This window comes from Euleptes europaea, chromosome 5 (assembly GCF_029931775.1).
Source record: "Euleptes europaea isolate rEulEur1 chromosome 5, rEulEur1.hap1, whole genome shotgun sequence".
Classification (NCBI taxonomy): Eukaryota; Metazoa; Chordata; class Lepidosauria; order Squamata; family Sphaerodactylidae; genus Euleptes; species Euleptes europaea.
The window spans coordinates 110,438,233-110,459,783 of record NC_079316.1 but is presented as its reverse complement, the minus strand read 5'-3'; the positions used below and the strand labels follow the sequence as shown (position 1 = coordinate 110,459,783).

Below are 21,551 nucleotides of genomic sequence, written 5' to 3'. Positions count from 1 at the left end.
CTGTTTTATTTACATAGAACCAGGCAGTTTCGCCAGGACGATAGTTAGTTTGTTTGCTTCTTCGGCCCGAAGAAGGGTCGCAGAGCTTTGGCCCAGACCATTGCCCGGTGGGTTACCAAGGCCATTTCCATCCCTTATCAAGCGGCAGGTAAGGAGTCCCCTCTCAATTTGAGGGTGCATTCCACTAGGGCTATGGCAGCCTCGGCTGCTTTCCGGGGCTCTGCCAGTTTGTCAGATATTTGTAGGGCTGCAACTTGGTCCAGCCCGGCCACTTTCATACGCCATTACTCTATGGATGTTGGTGCCCGCTGTGATTCTGCAGTGGGGGTGGCAGTCTTAAACACAGTTCTGTAGGGTGTTAAAGAATGGTGTTAGTTTGCAACCTTACTCCCACCTCCTGTGGTTTGTTAGCGTACTATTCTCCCATGTGGGACTGCACAGAAGCCACGCCGATGAAAAACAGTGTTGCTTACCTGTAACTGTTGTTCATCTAGTGGTCTTCTGTGCAGGCACACATCCCTCCCTCCATCCCCGCTGTGGGTTGCTTCCTTACAGGACAGTTCCGCGGCGGTGAAGTGGAGAACTGGAGGGACGGCCGCTCGCTCCTCCCCTATCACATGACCAGAAGGGTGGGAAGAGCCCTGGAGGGGAGGGGGACGCGAGTGAGCCAAAGCTCTAGAGCTTTCCAGAAGATCTCCGCGGCTGGCCTGCGCGTGCACAGTACCCATGTGTGCCTGCACAGAAGACCACTAGATGAACAACAGTTACAGGTAAGCAACACGGTTTTTTTGTGGGTAGAGGAAGGGAAGGCTATGGTAAGCCGGTTTGAGTATCCTTAAAAATCGGCATATAAAAACCAACTCCTCCTCCTCCTCCTCCTCCTTCTGCTGTCATTAATAATAAAATCAGATGCTGAGCAGCATTCGTTCCAGTGCTGTTCTTCCTCAGCGATCGATCATTCCTGGGTGCCAAACATTCACACTTGACTGTGGACACACCTTCTTAGCAGCCCTTGATTGTACTTTCAGCAACAACTTTTATTAGAAAAGTTTTTATTAGAAAAGTTGTCAGCTGTGTTTAGACAATGAGCTGGCCAATTTGTTTGTTTGGCTCTGCAAGTTGGTTTTTGCGCTATCAAGCCAGTGATACTTCCCCCCACATTCCATACTAGTAAAACCCTGTAGGAAATTGTCTGCTGAATTCTATGCAGAGTTACTCCCATCAAAGCCCATTGAATGGGTTTAGACTGGAGTAACTCTCCTTAGAATTGCACTGTATGTTGAATCTTGGTCTGATCCCACAATTTTTATGTTTTCTTTGGTCAAGACTAATAAAAAGACAACAGCTGAATTTTCGTTATTTTTGAGGGGATGTTTGAAAATTCCATTTAATCGCCCCAGAGCCCTATTTGAGCAGAAAGGCATGATACAAATGTTTTAAATAAATAAATTATATCTCGCCTGCCTCTCCAATTGAGACCCAAAGAGGCTTATGCGGTTTTCCTCTCTTCCATTTAAATTATATTGCCACCATCATATTTCATCATGAAGCTAAACAATAGATTTTTAAAAAATGTGATTTGGAACAAGATACAGTGAAATCCATTGGTCTGAGGAACCTCATGGCTAAGGTGCTAAAAGGTGTAATCCTGTGAAGTTGGCCTTTTATGGAATCTGGTAATTTGTGGTGGTGGTGGTGGTTCACCGTATGTTGCTGCTTACACAGAAGGGCAAGAGTACTGCCCCCTGTAGGTGGCATGGAGCCAGCTTCCTGCTTGGTTGGAGGGAATGAGTAAGAAGCCCACTGATGGTTGCTAGGCAACCCTTCCATAGATCTCCCTTTTCCTTCTTTGTTGCTTTAGATGGTTGCCAGGCAACGCTTCCTGAGATCTCCCTCCTCCTTCTGTGTTGCTTTAGGAGGTTGCCAGGAAAGTGCCCACCTTCTCTAGTTTCTCTTCTCCTGGAATGATGAGGAGGCCAACTGTTTGTAAGGGGAGAATGTGTGCGAAAGAGAAGGCAGAGACTGGGTTAGCCAAAATGTAGTGGGCTGGAGGTCCTCGTCTAGAACCTCAGGAACCTGAGCCCTAGAATCACAGAATCATAAAATTGGAAGGGACCACCAGGGTTATCTAGTCCAACCCCTAGTGCTACTCTACTGGGGTTAAGCAAGCCATTTAATCCTTCTTTACAGGTCAGGTGGCTGTTTGATGTCTTACCCAACAAACAGGAGTAAGATCTGGATTTTTTTTTAAAAAAGGATTAGCAACATGTGTTTTTAGGGTTGCCACCCTCCAGGTACTAGCTGGAGATCTCCTGCTATTACAACTGATCTCCAGCCGATAGAGATCAGTTCCCCTGGAGAAAATGGCCTCTTTGGCAATTGGACTCTATAGCATTGAATTCCCTTTCCTCCCCAAACCCCTCCCTCCTCAGGCTCCACCCCCAAAATCTCCAGGTATTTCCCAACCTGGAGCTGCCAACCCTAGTTGCCAACCTTCAGGTAGTAGCTGGAGATCTCCGGGTTACAACTGGTCTCCAGGTGACAAAGATCATTTACCTGGAAAAAATGGCTGTTTTGGAAGGTGGGGTCTATGGCATTGTACCTCATTGAAGTCTCTCCCCTCCCTAAACCCTGCCCTCCTCAGGCTCCCCCCCCAGAAATTTCCAGGAATTTCCAAGCCTATTGCTGGCAACTCTATGTGGTTTCCATGTTGATGACACAATTAGGGTTGCCAACTCTGGGTTGGGAAATACCTGGAGATTTGGGGGGTGGAGCCTGAGGAGGGTGGGGTTTGGGGAAGGGATGGACTTCAATGCCATAGAGTCCAATTGCCAAAGCGGCCATTTTCTCCAGGGGAATCGATCTCTATCAGCTGGAGATCAGTTGTATTAGCGGGAGATTTCCAGCTACTGCCTGGAGGTTGGCAACCCTAGACTCAATGTTTGCTTTGTGTCAATGAGGTTTTTGCCCTTGTGACAAATTAATAAGTGTTACTAACATGACAACAGTTGAGCTGGAACTTATAATACCCAATAATTCTCTGTGCAAGTCATATGAACACATGAAGCTGCCTTCTACTGAGTCAGACCCTTGGTCCATCAAAGTCAGTATTGTCTACTCAGACCAGCAGCAACTCTACAGGGTCTCAAGCAGGGGTCTTTCACATCACCTACTTGCCTAGTCCCATTAACTGGAGGTGCCAGGAATTGAACCTGGGACCTTCTGCGTGCCAAGCAGATGCTCTATCACTGAGCCACAGCCCCTCCCCTAAATCCCGATTCCCAAGAGTAGTTTATGTGTCTTGTTCAATGTGTTTTGCTTTTGATGATGACAGATGACTTTAGAGCACCCACCAATTCGTTTAAAATATGGATCCCTAGGCATTAAGAATCAGCTGGTGTGACAGGTCCCCCGTCCCCCCTGCCATGTGTTGCATTGCGAGCTTCATTCTAGTTTATGGCGGTCTCAAATCTGAAGGCAAGGAAACAGAATTCCTTAAAGCTGCTAAAAACATTGATGGCTAAGAACAGTTATGACACTGCTTGTTTTGTGTAAAACTCTCGTCTAGTACAAGTTCCTACTGCTGGCTGTTTTTCAGCCTTAATGGAAGTAGGGGCTGAAATTAGCAATGTGAATAGTTAGAGGCCATTTTGACTGCCCTTGATTTCATCTCCAGCCATTATGGCCATAAGCTGGGGTCCCCAACTTGGTGCCCATGGATACCATGGCAGCCACCGACACCTTCCCTGGTATCCACCAAGAGGGCGTAGTCAGGTAGGCAATTGCCCAGCAAGGCTTCTGCTTCACCACTGGAGAGTCTCTTGGCTGGGCAGATTAAAACAATGTTGTTTCAATGGCAGCTCCCACCACAGTGCTGGTTTTATCGTCTCTCCTCTTTCCCAGTGTATTTTTAAATTACTCCTCTTTCCCCCTGCACCTCAGCCTCCCCTGCTTTTGTGGGGTCGCCTCCGGCAGCAGCCATTTTGTGGCTGGCTCCACCTCCTGTGGCAGCCATTTTGTGGTTATGCCCACCACCCTGCATCAGAATTCAAAATGGGCTCATAATGGGCTCATAAATGTTGGGGACCCCTCCTACACATGAAGCCCCACTCCTACACATGAAGCCAGCTGGGTGACCTTGGGCTAGTCACACTCTCTCAGCCTCACCTACCTCACAGGATGTCTGTTGTGGGGAGGGGAAGGTGATTGTAAGCCAGTTTGATTCTTCCTTAAGTGGTAGAGAAAGTCAGCATATAAAAACCAACTCTTCTTCTTCTTCTTCCTTCTTCTTTCCTGCCACAAGCTATAGTTCTGGTGTTTGGTTGCGTACACAGAGGTCTGTACCTCTCACGATTGATGACAAGCCTGTTGTGGCCTGACCGCAATTATGAGGGTCTGTGTGTGCAGGCCTGAAATACATTAGGATTCCTTACTTATGTAAACTAGGGTGGTTTAGGAAGGCAAAAGACCAGCCTGTCTGTATCAACCTATAAGAATCTTGACTTATGGGAAGACAATTAAGTTTCAACCTAATTTTGCAGCTCCTTTATCGTTTGGTCAGGAGCAGGATTGCCTGTCTGAAGAAAGATCAGGATCTGCGTCATCTTTTGAATGGTGGCCTTTTTGTAGCTTTTTTTTGTTATTGTTGTAAAAATCACATTTCAATGGGATGTCATTTTCACTGCTCAAATGATCACTAGTAAAAATGTCCTTCAAACAACTTCCAGATGTCGGGTTGTCAGTTTCCTCTTTGCCACCGGCGGGAGGTTTTGGGGGCAGAGCCTGAGGAGGGTGGGGTTTGGGGAGGGGAGGAGGGACTTCAATGCCATAGAGTCCAATGGCCAAAGCGGCCTTTTTCTCCAGGGGGAACTGATCTCTATCGGCTGGAGATCAGTTGTAATAGCAGGAGATCTCCAGCTAGTACCTGGAGATTGGCAACCCTATCCAAATGTAAGAATTTGAACATGTACATTTTGTTCTAGATAAAGTTTGTGGAATTTGTTTTTGCCAAATGATTTGCCGTATTCTCTCAGCAATGGAGGGAAAAATTCCTGAATGCCAGCAGCAGATTGCCTCCCTTGTTATTAATATGTTGATATTTAGTAAAGCAAATATTTCATGTTATTGATTTAGGCTGGCTAGATTTTTAGCAGGTGATTTGTAGTGTGCGGTTATTCCGAGGACTCACGTCATTTTCAGTGTTAGAATTTGTGCTTCAAGGAAGATAAACAATACATTTCTGCTGAAGGAAGGAAGGAAGTGCACTTAGGGATTTGGAGATAGTTGGTGTTCCTTCTTTTAATATGCAAAATTTTGTATAGAAAGAAAAAAATGGCTACAGCAAATGCGAGCCTTAGATTTGTAAGGAAAATCCCACTGATGTCCTGAGACACTGCCTCCCGGCGCATCTATGCGACTTCAGCCGGTTCTCCCACCTACTTGGGTGGCAAAAGGCGACAGCCTGAAGAGGGAAGTCTGGAGGGAGGCTGCCCCACTCACAGCTCCGATGCCGTACCACACGCCGCTTGTCGGATGGCTGCTGGAGCGACCATTGCCATCTCCGCCCCTTCAGCCGTCTCCAGCTGGAAGGCAGATGGCGGCAGCAGCAGAGAGGGGTGTACCAGCCTCGCCACCTGGCTAGACGTGGGGAGGGATGGGGCAGAAGGAGACGCCACCGCGGGGGAAGTAGGAGCAGCATGTGCAAGCTCTCCCGCCTAACAGCTGTGAGGAGGGGAGACAAGGCGGACCCGGAAGGGCTGGGTGCCACCAGAAGCGACATGAGGGAAGGCTAGGGTTGCCAACCTCCAGGTACTAGCTGGTGATCTGCTATTACAACTGATCTCCAGCCAATAGAGATCAGTTGACCTGGAGAAAATGGCCGCTTTGGCAATTGGACTCTATGGCATTGAAGTCCCTTCCCTCCCAAACCCCACCGTCTTCAGGCTCCGCCCCCAAAATCTCCTGCTGATAGCAAAGAGGGACCTGGCAACCCTAGGGAAGGCTCCCTTCTTAAAAACTCTGTTGGGTGGGGGATGCTGGGAAAGGGGGCAGGGGGCAGGGCAGGAAGCCACCAGTCCCTTATAAAAGGCAGCCACACATGGAGGGCGGGGAGGAGGGAGAGCTGTCTGTTGGCTGGCAGTATGGGCAACTAGCCAGCCATTGGGTGCAAGGAGGAGCAACCTTCCTCCAACCCAGATTCTGAGGTAGGGTTGCCAGGTGCCCAGTGGTGGCGGGCAAACCCCCAGCAATTTGCCCCTTTGCCCACCGACCAGCTGACGGTCTTCAGGCAAACATGCACACGCGTAGGCGGGACTACCGGTTGTAAACAGAAAGTGAAGCGTTGGCGTGTCCACGCGTCGCCGCGCGATCCTGAGATGTGCCTTAAAAGTCTCCTGCCAGAGGAGAGGTAGGACCTGGCAACCCTATTCTGAGGCCAGTGAAACGTGGGCAGAGGCTGAACAGGGGACGGTGGAGGGACGCGGAGAAGTCTCCCCAGGGCAGGCACCTCACAACTGATGGTAGAGGAAAGCAAGATTGAGGGTGTGGCATTGCAATAATTGTCTGCAAATATCCTTAAAGACGACTACCCTGAAAAAAAGGGCTGGAATGGTTTACCAGAATGCGTGAAAGATAAAGGTGTAATGAGAGCCACTTGTGGTAGAACAGGCTGGAAGTCAAGAGATGTTTCATAATAAAGGTTAGAATGAGCATTACACGTTCTTTCCCTGGAGAAAGCAAGACTGAGTGAACAGCCATCAAACACGGGGCCCAAGCTAGCAACCCATCTTGCTAGAGGGTCGCTCATGGAAGGATCTGAATGGTAAGGTTGCCAGCACTCGGTCAGGAAATTCCTGAAGCTTTGGGGGTGGAGCCTGGGGAGGGCAGGGTTTTAAGAACATCAGAAAAGCCCTGCTGGATCAGACCCAGGCCCATCAAGTCCAGCAGCCTGTTCACGCAGTGGCCAACCAGGTGCCTCTAGGAAGCCCACAAACAAGACGACGGCAGCAGCATTCTGGCTGTGTTCCACAGCACCTAAGATAATAGGCATGCCCCTCTGATCCTGGAGAGAATAGGTGTGCATCATGACTAGTGTCCATTTTGACCAGTAGCCATAGATAGCCCTCTCCTCTCCTCCATGAACATGTCCACTCCCCTGGGAGGGGCTGGACCTCAGCGGGGGTTTAATGCCATGGAGTGCACCCTCCAAAGCAGCCATTTTCTTCAGGAGATCACTTGTAATTCCAGCAGATCTCCAGCCCCCACCTGGAGGTTGGCACCCCTACTGAATGGTAAAAGAGCCTCGACGCCAACTGCCAAGCCAGCTTGCCAACCGGTCCCGTTGCCCCAATTGTATTCCATCCACACCCAAGTTTTCCCCCCACTTAGGAATTAGCGACAGAGAGTCCGCTTAGGCCAAATTGTGCTGAGGGGGTTACCGACTGCCGTCCCCTCGCACAGGGAATCCTGCTATTTCTGGGGTTTTGTTGTCCCCCAAAATATCTTTTAGTGGCTGTGTGCCCTGAAGAAGCCAACTTATTGGCAAGCATGCATAGAAGCAGTAGCCAGGACTTGAGTAGTACTTCTTTCAAAAAAGCAACCCCGTCATCTTTGTGGTACAGGTTGAGTATCCCTTATCCGGACTGCTTCGGACAAGAAGCGGTCCGTATTTTGGATATTTCTCAGTCCTGGAGGTTGGCAACCCTTTCCCTGACCCGGAGACTCAGTGCACGTGAGCAGCGTCCTCTGGGGTATAAATACACCGCGTTATAAAAAGGAAAGTGACTGTGAGCGGAGTGCTCTCTGGCGGGTTGATCCCTTTCCTGGAAAGATTCCCTTCCCCTGAGATCATCTCTCCAGGGTGTTTCTGAGGACAACATCGATTCCTAGCCAGCAGTAGAAAACCACACAGGGAGAGATACAAATGAACCCTCTGGGAATCCCTATTCTCTAGATGGGGTAAAGGTGGGAAGAAACCTGCGGCATCTCAAGTGTACTTTCCTTCCCCTTTCAGCTATTTTTTTCTTTGATTTGCAGCTCTGCAGCTCACCCTTCCGCTTTTGTATGAGCTATATTTTTTTTAACGGAATAGAGAAAATTTGTTTACTTTTCTACACAAGACTGGAACGTGGGGGCACACGGTGGAAATTTACGCAGGAGAGGCTTAAAGCGGCCTTGAAATATGACAAGCTTTGATTATGATTGTGTGTTTAATCTTTCTTTTTTTGGGGGGACTGGAAAAAGCCACATGCCTCTTGATAACTCAACATTTGTTTATTTTTTTGCCCTCAAGTCGCAGCCAATTTATGGCGACCCTTGTAGGGTTTTCAAGAGAAGAGATGTTCAGAGGGTTTGCTGTTGCCTGCGTCTGCATAGTGACCCTGGTATTCCTTGGGGGCTCTCCCATACAAATACTCATCAAGGTCGACCCCGCTTAGCTTCCAGGATGTTACGAGATTGGGTTAGCCTGGGACATCCACGTCAGGGCATTCAAATAATCAGAGCCAAGCAAAAGACAAGCTATATGTCTGCAGAGCAAAATGATTCCCAACTTATAATACGTTGGCTTTTATCAGAACGGTCTCCGACATGAAATTATCGAAGGGGCTGAAGTTCAGAATTACCCAGTTTGAAATGTGACTTTGTCCATCTCTTAATGCTTGGCAATGCTATGAAAAGTGTGTGCCATTGCTCCCCAAAAATGTTCTTCTCCAGCATGGGATGCAAGAAGAGATTCTGAGCATGAAGGGATTGAATGTTGGGCAGCTGAGACACCCAAGAGGTGACTTTTTTGTATGCACGTGTAAAGAAATTCTGTGATTTTTTTTAGCTCCTTACTCTTCAAGACACTCTAATTGATTACCGCGAGTTATGTGACTAAGCAACCTTTTCTTGAACACATGAAGCTGCCTTCTACTGAGTCAGACCCTTGGTCCATCAAAGGCTCTCCATGGTCTCAGGCTAGAGGTCTTTCACATCACCTACTTGCCTAGTCCCTTTAACTGGAGATGCTGCCGGGGATTGAACCTGGGACCTTCTGCATATCAAGCAGATGCTCTACCACTGAGCCACAGCTTCTGTATTTGGGTCCATTTTATTATTTAGATTTATATCCTGCCCTTTCCCAGCCAGGGCCCGGCTCAGGGCGGCTCACAACAACACCCAAAAAATATGAGATAGAAATTAATTAGAATCAAATAAAAATTAAATATAAATTTGGATAAATTTGAATAAAATTAGAATTGAATAAAAATTAATTAGAATTGAAAAATTAATTGGAATTGAATAAAGCAAAATTATAACAATGTCGATAAAATAGCCATGTCATATCCCGTTAAAAGATGGCACCCGCATCTAATGGCACCCACATCTAATCTGATCCTGCATATTATATTAAAAATCAAGAGATACCTTGGGGATGGGACCCTACTAGGGTTGCCAGGTCCCTCTTCACCACCAGTGGGAGGTTTTTGGGGTGGAGCCTGAGGAGGGCCGGATTTGGGGAGGGGAGGGACTTCAGTTCCATAGAGTCCTTTTGCCAAAGCAGCCATTTTCTCCAGGTGAACTGATCTCTATCGGTGGAGATCAATTGAATATCAGAAGATCTCCAGCTAGTACCTGGAGGTTGGCAACCCTATGGATTCGGTTCTTGAGAGCTCTTATCTGGCCTACAAGCCAGCCGAGGCAGCCACCCCACTTCCCGATTTGGGCTGGCGAGGCATGGCTCGGCCCGACCAAGTGACATTTATGTCATATCCGGCTCTCGTAACAAATGATTTCGGCACCCCTGCCGTAGGGCTTCTATGTCTCCTACTGTGTGGTAAAACCACAGAGTTTCTGCTGGATCCTAGCACAATATGACATCACTTCTGGGTTCAACCTGGAAATTACATATGCTGTTGTTGCGATAGCACCCCCCCTCCCTCTCCCTACCCCCTAGTATCCCGTTAGGTGCCAGCCACTGGCTGGCAACCCAGGTTTGGCCTGTCATTGCTAAAGTTCTCCAATGATACAACCCAACAGCCTTTCCTTTCCATGATATGGAGGCATCCCAATGTATTGTTAACAGCCTCTCTTGGCAGCCGTTGTGAACGGTGGCTATTAAAAACCCTACGTCTTGCATTTAGCCAGCTCTATTGTTTAAATATAGATTATGAATGAAATGCCTTTTTATTGCCTTCTCAGTGAATACTTTCTGTGAAAAGTTAATTTGCACTGTTGTGTCAATTCTGTTTAAATTCAATCAAGTTTTATTTTTAATTATGTTTTCTCCGCATTAATTCCCATTCGATTTGTCATCTCCTCTGAGGTACTTAAGGGGTTTTCTCCCTCATCTCATTGGTTTCACCTGAAATTAGAGGCCTTCCTATTATGATGAATTAATTTGGTTTCCATTCAAGCGGGGATTGTTTTAATAATGATGAATTGTACAATGTGCAGATGAGAAAGGCTCGATTCCTATGATAGTAATGAGCAAGAAACGAAACATAATGGAATAAAGGTATGATACTGAAACTTTCTGTGCTGTGGTTGCTTGTGAACTGGCATTATTTCATTATGAGGTTGCTCACAGATATTTATTAGGTGGTAATCTTACCTGTGAAAGCTGGACAGTGAAGAAAACTGATAGGAAGAAAATAGATTCCTTTGAAATGTGGTGTTGGAGGAGAGTGTTACGGATTCCGTGGACTGCCCAAAAAACAAATCAGTGGGTTATAGATCAAATCAGGCCTGAACTGACCCTAGAAGCTAAAATGACTAAACTGAGGCTATCGTATTTTGGTCACGTCATGAGACGACAAGAGTCACTGGAAAAGACCGTCATGATAGGAAAAGTTGAGGGCAGCAGGAAAAGAGGAAGACCCAACAAGAGATGGATTGACTCAATAAAGGAAGCCACAGCCTTCAATTTGCAAGATCTGAGCAAGGCTGTCAAAGATAGGACCTTTTGGAGGACTTTCATTCATAGGGTCGCCATGAGTCGGAAGCGACTCGACGGCACTTAACACACACACACACAATCTTACCTGACCTGGATAGCCCAGGCCAGCCCAATCTTGTCAGATCTCGGAAGCTAAGCAAGGTCGGCCCTGGTTAGTGCTTGGATGGGAGACCACCAAGGAAGTCCAAGGTCGCGACACAGAGGCAAGCAATGGCAAACCACCTCTGTTTGTCTCTGCCCTGACCTGCATGGTCCAGGCTAGCCCAATGTTGGCATATCTCAGAAGCTAAGCAGGGTCAGCCCTGGTTCGTACTTGGATGGGAGACCACCAAGGAAGTCCAAGGTTGCAACACAGAGGCAGGCAATAGCTAACCACCTCTGAATGTCTCTTGCCTTGAAAACCCAACAGGGTCGCCAAACACCAGCTGTGACTTGACTGCACTTTCCACCACCAGTCTTACCTACTATTGTGTGAAAGGCTAAATTTGTAGACAGTGCAGCTAGATATCGCTAGAAATGGAGATACTCAAACACTCGCTGGCTCAACTACATTTTGTTCGCCAGTCGCAAACAGGAAGCCAGTTTTTTCGAAGTTCATCTGTTTTTTTTAGCCCACTTGAAGCTGTTTAGCATGCTGCTTTACCATATTCCTGTCTTACTGATGATTTATTCCATCCTTAGAGTGCAATGCAATGAAACTGAGATTTCACACATGCACATTCTCAAAAGCCCGGCTGAGTTCTCCTCCCCTCACTTCCTGCAATACTTCTCCACTCAGCAGGCAGTTACTTAAATGTACAATTAAATCAGTCACAGATGATATATAAATGTGATTTTTTTAAAAAATCCTACCATCAGAGTTGTCTTCCTTTTGAGTAAATATGGGATCTAGCAGGGGTGTCAAACATACGGCCCGCAGGCCAGATCCAGCCCCTTGAGAGATCTTATCTGGACTGTGAGCCAGCCGAGTCAGCCACTCCCCCAGTCCCGATGTGGGCTGGCGAGGCATGGCCCGGCCCCACCAAATAACACTTAAGTCATATCGGGCCCTCGTAACAAATGAGTTAGTCTACAGTAGCTCACTAAACTAGGTTGTAGCTTTAACTGTGGATTTTCTGGCCAATGCCCCTGAACTACCGTCCCTATCTTTTCCTCTTTCCAGGCATCCATAGCCCTGACCTTGATAACCCAAGCTAGCCACATCTTGTCAGATCTCAAGAGCTAAGCAGGGTTCAGCCATGATTACTTCTTAGATGGGAAAATATTAAAGAAGTCCAAGGTGGCAGAGGCAGGCAGAGGCAACCCACCTCTGAACATCTCTTGCCTTGGAAACCCCACGAGGTCCCCATAAGTCAACTGTGACTGACACTCCCCCCCCCAAAAAAAAAATTACCTATAATTGTCACCAGTTCTGACTTGGAGAAATATGGATGTTCATGTGTTTTGGTCCTGGCTGCTATAAAATCTTCCTGTGAATGGAGCAGAGATGACATCTTCACACACTGTTCTTTACCTTAAGTGGTAAAATGTGCTTCTGGAACAATCTGAAAACAAACAAACCAAAAAGTCTGATCAAGGGATTTGTCAGAGCCCAGATAATCTTGGGATGTAACTTTTAAAATGTTTGCATAATCCTGATTTTTTCTCCCTTCCTGGTCTGCTTTGGCACCTAATGGTGCACACACAGTATTTCCTTTTATTTTTAAAAAAGTCCAAATAATTACTGCTGTTTGTTTTTAGGAGGGTAGCCGTGTTGGTCTGCTGTAGAAGAGCTAGATTCAGATCCAGTAGTACCTTAAAGACCAAGAAGATTTCCAGGTATAAACTTCCAAGAGACAGAGGTCCTTTCATCACAGCTGATGGAGCGACCTTTGATTCCCAAAAGTTTATTCCTCGAAAATCATGCTGTCTCTAAGGTGCTGCTGGACTCGAATCTAGCAGTTTAAAAGTTTGTCTTTCTAATCATCCATTAGAACCTCGAGGTCTTGGAAAAAGAAGGGCCAGGCCTTGAGGAAACAGGGCGCAGGAGTTGTGCTTTCGTGTGGTTGGGTTCGTTTCGTTTGGTTGGGCTTGCTTCGAATTTTCCTCCATTCCGATTGAAATTGGATGGAGGGGTGTTGCGGCTGCCGGATGTGGTGAAAATGACAGCAGTTCCATTGACGTGGTGACTTAGTGCACTCCCTCGAGCACTCCTCTAATCTCATCTCGTGGCAGCATGTGGATACGTTTTCAAATGAGGAAGATCTCTAAACCGACAGAAGCACGATTTCTTCCCTCTTGGTTGATTAAAATTCAGCCAGTTAATAAAGATTAGCTGTTATCTAACCCATTCATTATCAGGCATCACTGGTTACCTAAGCTACTAATTATTTCTGACATCATGCATATTAGGTAACCCATAACTCACCTGAATTCTCTTCTTCTTTTTACATTACTGGAGTGTTTAAAATGGCGGTGGTTCTCTCCTTCAGTTTGTGCTTATGAGTGGAATGGTGCTTTTTAATCACGATTGCCGATCACCTGAAGAGAAACTGGGTATGCTCATAAGTTTGAGATTAATTAATACTTTTTTTTTTTTTTTAAGCCTCATCTCATGCAGACACCTTAAAATGAATGGTGTGTTACGTGGATCATTAGCTCTGTCATCTGGATTCTCCCCTTGGGGGTACTTAAGCTGTTGGAGAGCTAAAATCCTTCTGGCTGATATTTTTAAATGTTCTGTTTGAGAACGAGGGATTCCGAACTCCAGCGTTAGGTTATGATTTTCATAAGAGTGCTTTCGACTGCCTGACACTGTTGCCTAATTGTAGCCCCGGCCCCGGCTGGGAGTGTCTTGTTCCCATTTTGTTCTGTCTGCGTTGGTGAAGAGAAATAAAAGGGCTGCACCAGTAACAGGAGATAAAAATAAGGCCAAGGCCAATGGTGCAAAATGGGTAAAAAAAAAAACATTACTCAGAAGAGAAATTCCCTACAGAATTTATGCTCATTTGAAGGACTACTGTGGTAATGACAGATTCCCCTGAAGGAGCCTTTTGGGCGAAATGTGGGGAATTTCTATTCTGAGGAATAATTTTTTTTAACCTATTTTGCACCATTGGCCTCAGCCTTATTTTTATCTCCTGTCTGCATTGGTGGCCAGGTAGGCTCAGGACCAATTCAAAATGCTGGGTTTGACCCTTCAGAAAATGATCTGAGGTCACGGTATCTCAAGGATCATCTCATCTAGACCTGCCAAGGCTCCGAGGCCACCGTTAGAGGTTTTTCTTCCCATGTCCCATTCTCTGAAGTACCATCGGTAGCTAAGGAAGGGTCAAAGCAGAGATGTGCTGCTGGGATAGTTTACGAAGGTATGTCTGCCAGGTCCCACCCTTATCAGTATTCTGCATGCTGTAGAAGACGGTCTCAGCCGTCTACACATTGAGAGTGCAGTTTACAAATGTTTTACATAAATCAAGAAGCCAATTCTCTGCAAGAGTGCCTTTGATGTGTATGCTTTTTCAGATAAACTATGGAATTAATGATATGCTGGTCCTTTATGAGAGATTTTGATTGGGTTGTTGTTGTTCTACGTGGAAACTGGAGGCTCCTTTCTTACTACCTTTTTTGTTTGTTTGTTTATTCTATGGCTGCATTTATGTCTTTGTTTTAATGGTAATCTCCCTCAAGATCTGATTTAAGATGGAAGAGTTGAGATATAAATGCTGCCAGTGTGGTGTAGTGGTTAAGAGTGGTGGATTCTAATCTGGAGAACCAGGTTCAATTCCCCATTCCTCCACATGAGCAGCGGACTCTAATCTGGAGAGCCAGATTTGATTCCCCACTCCTCCACATGAAGCCTGCTGGGTAGGGGTGCCAAGTGCCAGGTGGTGGCAGGCAAACCCCTGCCAATCTACCTGGCTGCCCGCCGACAAGCTAAGGGTCGGTGGGGAATGTGTGCCCGCGCACCTGCCCACAAGTTTGAGTGGAAACTCCCAGTTTGAGTGGAAAAGGCCTCTTGCGATGCAGCATTTCCGGTTGTAAAACGCATCACAAAGAGCCGTTTACCACTCAAACTGGGAGTTTGAGTGGTAAATGGCCCTTTGTGATGCGTTTTACAACAGGAAGTGCTGCATCGCAAGAGGCCTTTTCCACGCAGACTGGGAGTTTGAGTGGAAAAGGCCTCTTGCGATGAAGCACTTGATGAAGCACTTGATGAAGCACTTCCAGTTGTAAACCGGAAGTGACGTAATCGCGTCAGTGTGGCCGCTCACGCGCGCAATCCCCTCTCACCTCCACCTTAAAAACCTCCCGCCGAAGGACAGGAGGGACCTGGTAAGCCTACTACTGGCTGACCTTGGGCTAGTCACAGTTCTCTCTGAACTCTCTCAGCCCCACCTACCTCACTAAGTGTCTGTTGTGGGGAGAGGAAGGGAAGGTGATCGTAACCCACTTTGACACGCCTTAGAGGTAAAGAAAATTGGGGCATAAATACCATCTCTTCTTCTTCTTCAGCTAGGGTTGCCATCTCCATCTTGGAAAATCCCTGGAGATTCAGGGATGGAGCCTGGGGGTGGGGCTGTAATGCCATAGAGTACGCCCTCTGAAGCTGCCATTTCCTCCAGGGGAACTGATCTCTGAAGCCTGGAGATCAGTAGCAATTCCGGGAGAACTCCAGCCTGGCTTGTGGAGAGATGGGGCATTTGCACCCTCTCCTTGGTCTCACACCCTTTCCTTCTCTACCGCAATGTAAAAAATACACGACAAAAATTGGTAACATAGAGGTAGATTTTGTGACACTATACTCGCCGGTGGAAAGTGTTGTCAAGTTGCAGGCAAGAGATAAACAGAGGTGATTTGCCATTGGCTGCCCCCGCATAACAACCCTGGACTTCCTTGGTGGTCTCTCATCCATGTACTAACTAGGGCCGACCCTTATGTTTGCCAACCTCCAGGTACTAGCTGGGGATCTCCTGCTATTACAACTGATCTCCAGCCAATAGAGATCAGTTCCCCTGGAGAAAATGGCCCCTTTGGCAATTGGACTCTATGGCATTGAAGTCCCTCCACTCCCTAAACCGCGCCCTCCTCAGGCTCCGCCCCAAAAACCTCCCACTGGTGGTGAAGGGGGACCTGGCAACCGTACCGACCCTGCTTAGCTTCCAAGATCTGGCGCAGTCAGGCTAGCCTGGACCATCCAGGTCAGGGCATATGTCTTTTTATCCTACTTGGAATGCATTTTGGATCATGAATCTGTCTCAATTTTGTATTGTGAATCTGTCTTGTTTACAAAGTATCTGGCTGACATCCAGCATTTCCAGTTTGGAGTAGAATTATTCTATGATAATTCAAAGGCTCTGAGAAGGAATTTAATTCAGCTCTTCCTTTGAAACAAACATTCAAAGGGAGCAAGTTGAATGTCTGTGTCTATCCTTTGGTTAATTTTAAGAGAGACATTGAGTGGAGGCCCTGTATCTTGCGATTAAACTTAATCTGGTATTTATGCCCCCCTTTTATGTTTTAGCGTTCCCAATTTGCTGCAAGATTCTCAGGGATTATGTAAACATTTACTCTTACCATGTTGCCGTCAGTAGCAGGGGGAAATCCTGAAATGAACCTGCTTTTCCAATTGACCTTTTATTTTTATTTTTTCGAATACTCCGATGAGGCAAGGAAGTACTGTTGCCCAGAGTATGTGCTTTAAAGCAACACTATTTTCAAAGAGGAAAAGAGGAAGACCCAACAAGAGATGGATTGACTCAATAAAGGAAGCCACAGCCTTCAATTTGCAAGATCTGAGCAAGGCTGTCAAAGACAGGACATTTTGGAGGACTTTCATTCATAGGGTCGCCATGAGTCGGAAGCGACATGACAGCACTTAACACACACACACAAATTTTCAAATCAAAGAGCAACCCCCCATGCCAATGCAAACACCCTCTTAAGAGATCCTGGTAGCTTAACAGGCAACAGTGATGGATTCAACCACTGGTTCAGAGATGGCCAAAAGAAAATCAATATATGCTTCAGAACAAAAACACTGCTATAATGTAATTGGAAGAGCTTATTTTTTTCCCTATTAGAATTGAATCTCACTCCTGCCTGCATGTACAATTATTGCTGGGGTATTTTGCGACCTAGCCCTTAACAAGGTGCTTGATATATAGGGTTGCCAGTTTCAAGTTGGGAATACCTGGAGATTTGGGGGGTGGAGCCTGAGGAGGGCAGAGTTTGGGGAGGGGAGGGACTTCAGTGCCATAGAGTCCAATCGCCAAAGCGGCCATTTTCTCCAGGGGAACTTGTTTTCTATCACCTGGAGATCAGTTGTAATAGTGAGGGATCTCCAGCCACCACCTGGAGGTTGGGAACCCTATAGATAACCCATATCCCTTAATGTTGGTTTCCTTGGCCAGCATGGGAGAGCCAGAGTGGTGTAGTGGTTAAGAGCAGTGGTTTGGAGTGGTGGACTCTGATCTGGAGAACCGGGTTTGATTCCCCACTCCTCCACATGAGCGGCGGAGGCTAATCTGGTGAACTGGATTTGTTCCACTCCTACACACGAAGCCAGCTGGGTGACCTTGGGCTAGTCACACTCTCTCAGCCCCACCTACCTCACAGGGTGTCTGTTGTGGGGAGGGGAAGGGAAGGTGATTGTAAGCCGGTTTGAGTCTCCCTTAAGTGGTTGAGAAAGTCGGCACATAAAAACCAACTCATTGTTGTTGTTGTTGTTGTTGTAATTGTCGTTGTCTTCTTCTTCTTCTTCCCATTGTCACATTGTCATGTGCCCCTTAATTTTTTCATGCCAGAGTGTCAGTGATAACAGAGCTGCATAGAAACTTGCAAACATAAATGGCCACTTATTCATTATAGGGGATGGTCTACTTTGTTAGGGGTTCGGGTTGCCAAATGGGCTGGAGAATGGGCTGGAGAACTGTACCGTCCCTTTAAGGGGCTTGATAAGATGTTGTTTGCCAGGAGATGTCATTCATCTCTGTGCCAGGAGATGCTTCTGTTGCCCTTTGACTACACATCAAGCCCCTGTTTAAAGGGACTGGACCCTTTTCTCCAGGCAACGTGGCAACTCTCGGCAGGGTGTCCCCAGCAGTATTTCCACGTTACTGTTCTTCTTAGTTATCTTTGTGCATTTGCTTTAAATAATGATGATGATGAGGATAAGAACATAAGACAAGCCCTGCTGGATCAGACCAAGGTCCATCAAGTCCAGCAGTCTGTTCACAGTGGCCAAGAGACGATGATGATGAATTTCCATGTTGTGTCAGAACCAGTAATGTGGGTTTTCTGGGAAAGCCTAGTCACAGGTGGGAACCCTTTTGGTAGGATTCTCCGACATCTAAGATACAAGTGTGCTGACCTGGTTGGCCCAGGCTAGAGCGGTCTCCTCTGATCTTGGAAGCTAATTTGGGTCAGCCCTGGTTAGTTCTTGGCCACTAAGGAAGTCCCTCACATGTAAAGGTAATGAAGTAGTAATAATGGGAGACTTCAACTTCCCTCATATTGATTGGATAAATGTATGCTCCAGTCAAGCCAAAGAGATAAAATTTTTAGACATCCTAAATGACTGTGCCCTCGAACAGTTGGTCATAGACCCAACCAGAGGGGAGGCGATCCTGGATTTAATACTCTGTGGTGCTGCCAGTGATTTAGTGCAGGATGTGGATGTAGTTGAGCCAGTTGGCAATAGTGATCACAATGGCATCAAATTTAATTTATATGCAAGTGGGAAAGTGACTGGGAAATCTCACACAATTACCTTTGACTTTAAAAGAGGGAACTTCTCTAAAATGAGAAAACTGGTAAAGAGGAAGTTGAAAGGAACAGTTAGGAGGGTTAAATCTCTTGAAAAGGCTTGGGGGTTACTCAAGTCCACATTACTAGAGGCTCAGCTAGCTTGTATACCTCAGGTCAGGAAAGGTAGTAATAAATCCAAGAGGTCACCACCATGGCTAACGGGTAAGGTGAAGGAAGCAATTAGAGAAAAAAAGTCTTCCTTCAGAGACTGGAAGGTTTGCCCAAACGAGGCGAACAGAAGCAAACACAAACTTGCACAAAGGAAATGCAAGCAGATAATTAGAGATGCAAAAAAAGATTTTGAGGGGCATATTGCTAAACACATCAAAACAAACAATAAGAAATTCTTTAAGTATATTAGGAGTAGGAAACCAGCTAGGGAAGCGGTTGGACCATTGGATGACAGTGGGAGTAAAGGAACTCTAAGGGAGGGTAAAGCGATTGCTGAAAAACTAAATGAATTCTTCTCAGCTGTCTTCACTGTTGAAGATACAGGGCAGATTCCTTCTCCTGAACAGAGATTTTGGAGAGGAGAAAATGAGGAACGGAGGCAAATAGTGGTTACAAGGCAGGAAGTCCTAGAACGTCCAGACAAACTGCAAACTAACAAGTCACAGGGACCAGACGGTATTCATCCTAGAGTTCTTCAAGAACTCAAATGGGAAATTGCTGAACTTCTAACAAAGATATGTAATATGTCCCTTCGATCAGCCTCTGTACCAGAGGACTGGAGAATGGCCAATGTAACACCCGTTTATAAAAAAAAAGGTTCCAGGGGGGACCCAGGAAATTACAGGCCAGTTAGCTTAATGTCTGTTCCGGGTAAATTAGTGGAAAGCATTATTAAAGATAGAATTGTCAAGCATATAGAAGGGCAAGGTCTGCTGGGAAAAACCCAACATGGCTTCTGTAAGGATAGGTCCTGTCTCACTCACCTATTAGAGTTTTTTGAAAGCGTCAATAAGCATGTGGACAGGAATGAGCCTATGGATATTGTGTGTTTGAATTTCCAAAAAGCTTTTGACAAAGTCCCCCACCAAAGACTGCCAAGCAAACTTCATAGTCACGGGATAAGAGGACAAGTCCTCTTATGGATTGAGAGCTGGCTGAAAAATAGGAAAATAGGAATGCACAGTTTCATGTGTCCATGGATGGACAGTGGAAGGGGGAGGGAACAGGGACGGAAGCCGAACAGCCGAAAGGCATGTAAATATTAAGTGGCGACTGTCCTTTCTGACATCATTTGGTTCCACCAAAAGTCTCACCCTTTTCACGATGCAGGCAATGATGTTAATAGCATTTAATATTTGTTGGAGCTGAGAGCGGTGCTATCGATCAGTTAATTCTGTGGTCACAGATAAAGAAGCAGGGATTGCTTAATCAAGTTAAATCAGATTCTCCGACATTGATTGGCAGCTGTCACTGCATCTCTGGAAGGCTGCTTGGAGTTCACGGTTTATATATCTATATCTATATATATATAGGAGCCCCGTGGTGCAGAGTGGTAAGCTGCAGTCCAAAGCTCTGCTCACGACCTGAGTTCAATCCCAACAAAAGTCGGTTTCAGGTAGCCTGCTCAAGGTTGACTCAGCCTTCCATCCTTCCAAGGTTGGAAAATGAGTACCTGGCTTGCTGGGGGTAAAGAGAAGATGACTGGGGAAGGCACTGGCAAACCACCCTGCAAACAAAGTCTGCCTTGGAAACGTTGTCAAAATTTGCTTTCAGGGTAATAGCATGGTATAGTTAAGGAGAGTCAACATGGTGTGGTGCTTAGGAGGGCTGGACTCTAATCTGGAGAACTGGGTTTATTTCCCCGCTCCTCCACATGAGTGGCAGACTCTGATCTGGAGAACCGAGTTCAATTCCCCACTCCTCCACATGAGTGGCGGACTCTAATCTGGAGAACTGAGTTTGATTCCCCATTCCTCCACATGAGCGACCGACTCTGATCTGGAGAACCAGGTTGGATTCCCCACTCCTCCGCATGATGCGGAACTCTCTGAGCCCTACCTATCTCACAAACTGCTTGTTGTGGGGAGAGGAAGGGAAGGAGATTGTAAATCGGATTGATTCTCCTTAAAAGATAGTGAAAATCAGCATATAAAAACCAACTATTCTTTTTATACACCAGACAAAGTAATAGCATGCTATATGTATGTGTGAATATCTGTCTTATCTATCTGTCTGGTCCATCTGTCTAATGGTTTATTATTAACTTATTGTTATATTAATTTATATTAACAATAGGTTGATTTGTTACGGTTGATTATTATAATCATTAACTATAGTGAAAATTGATTAATTATTAACGATAAATAAAAACCGGGTTATTACCAAATTGTATTTTAGCTTCTTTTGCAAATGTGTGGCTCAGTCTCGAATGTTTTGAAAGGAATTTGGATATTTCAGGTGTTAATTGGTTTACCAAAGGGAGCTCTGGAAAATATCGCATGGAGTGTTGGGTGGGCAGGGTGGAGATATGGAACGAGTTGCCAACCTCTAGGTACTAACTGGAGATCTCCTGCTATTACAACTGATCTCCAGCCGATAGAGATCAGTTCCCCTGGAGAAAATGGCCATTTTGGCAATTGGACTCTATGGCATTGAAGTCCTTTCCCTCTCTAACCCCTGCTCTCCTCAGGCTCTGCCCTCAAAATCTCCAGGTAGCTCCCAACCCAGGGCTGGCAAACCTGGATCCGGACAATTTCACAGAATGCTCGGAAGAACCATTGCTAGTTATGTGATTGGTTTTAAACTGAGAGAAACTCATATGATAAAATATCCCCGTCGTATTTTGTTTAGAAGGCGAGTCAGTGTCTCTCTGTCT

The 21,551-nt window shown here is 46.2% G+C and overlaps 1 protein-coding gene and 1 non-coding gene across 4 annotated transcripts in view; one reads left to right on the top strand and one right to left on the bottom strand.

Annotated features, from left to right (window-relative positions):
* ZMIZ1 (zinc finger MIZ-type containing 1) overlaps nt 1-21,551 on the top strand; it is a 314,832-nt gene that overhangs the window by 5,969 nt on the left and 287,312 nt on the right. The gene's annotated exons all lie outside the window — the stretch shown is intronic.
* Nucleotides 9,004-9,075, bottom strand: TRNAI-GAU (transfer RNA isoleucine (anticodon GAU)). Its single transcript has one exon. It is a non-coding gene; the product is annotated as a tRNA-Ile (tRNA).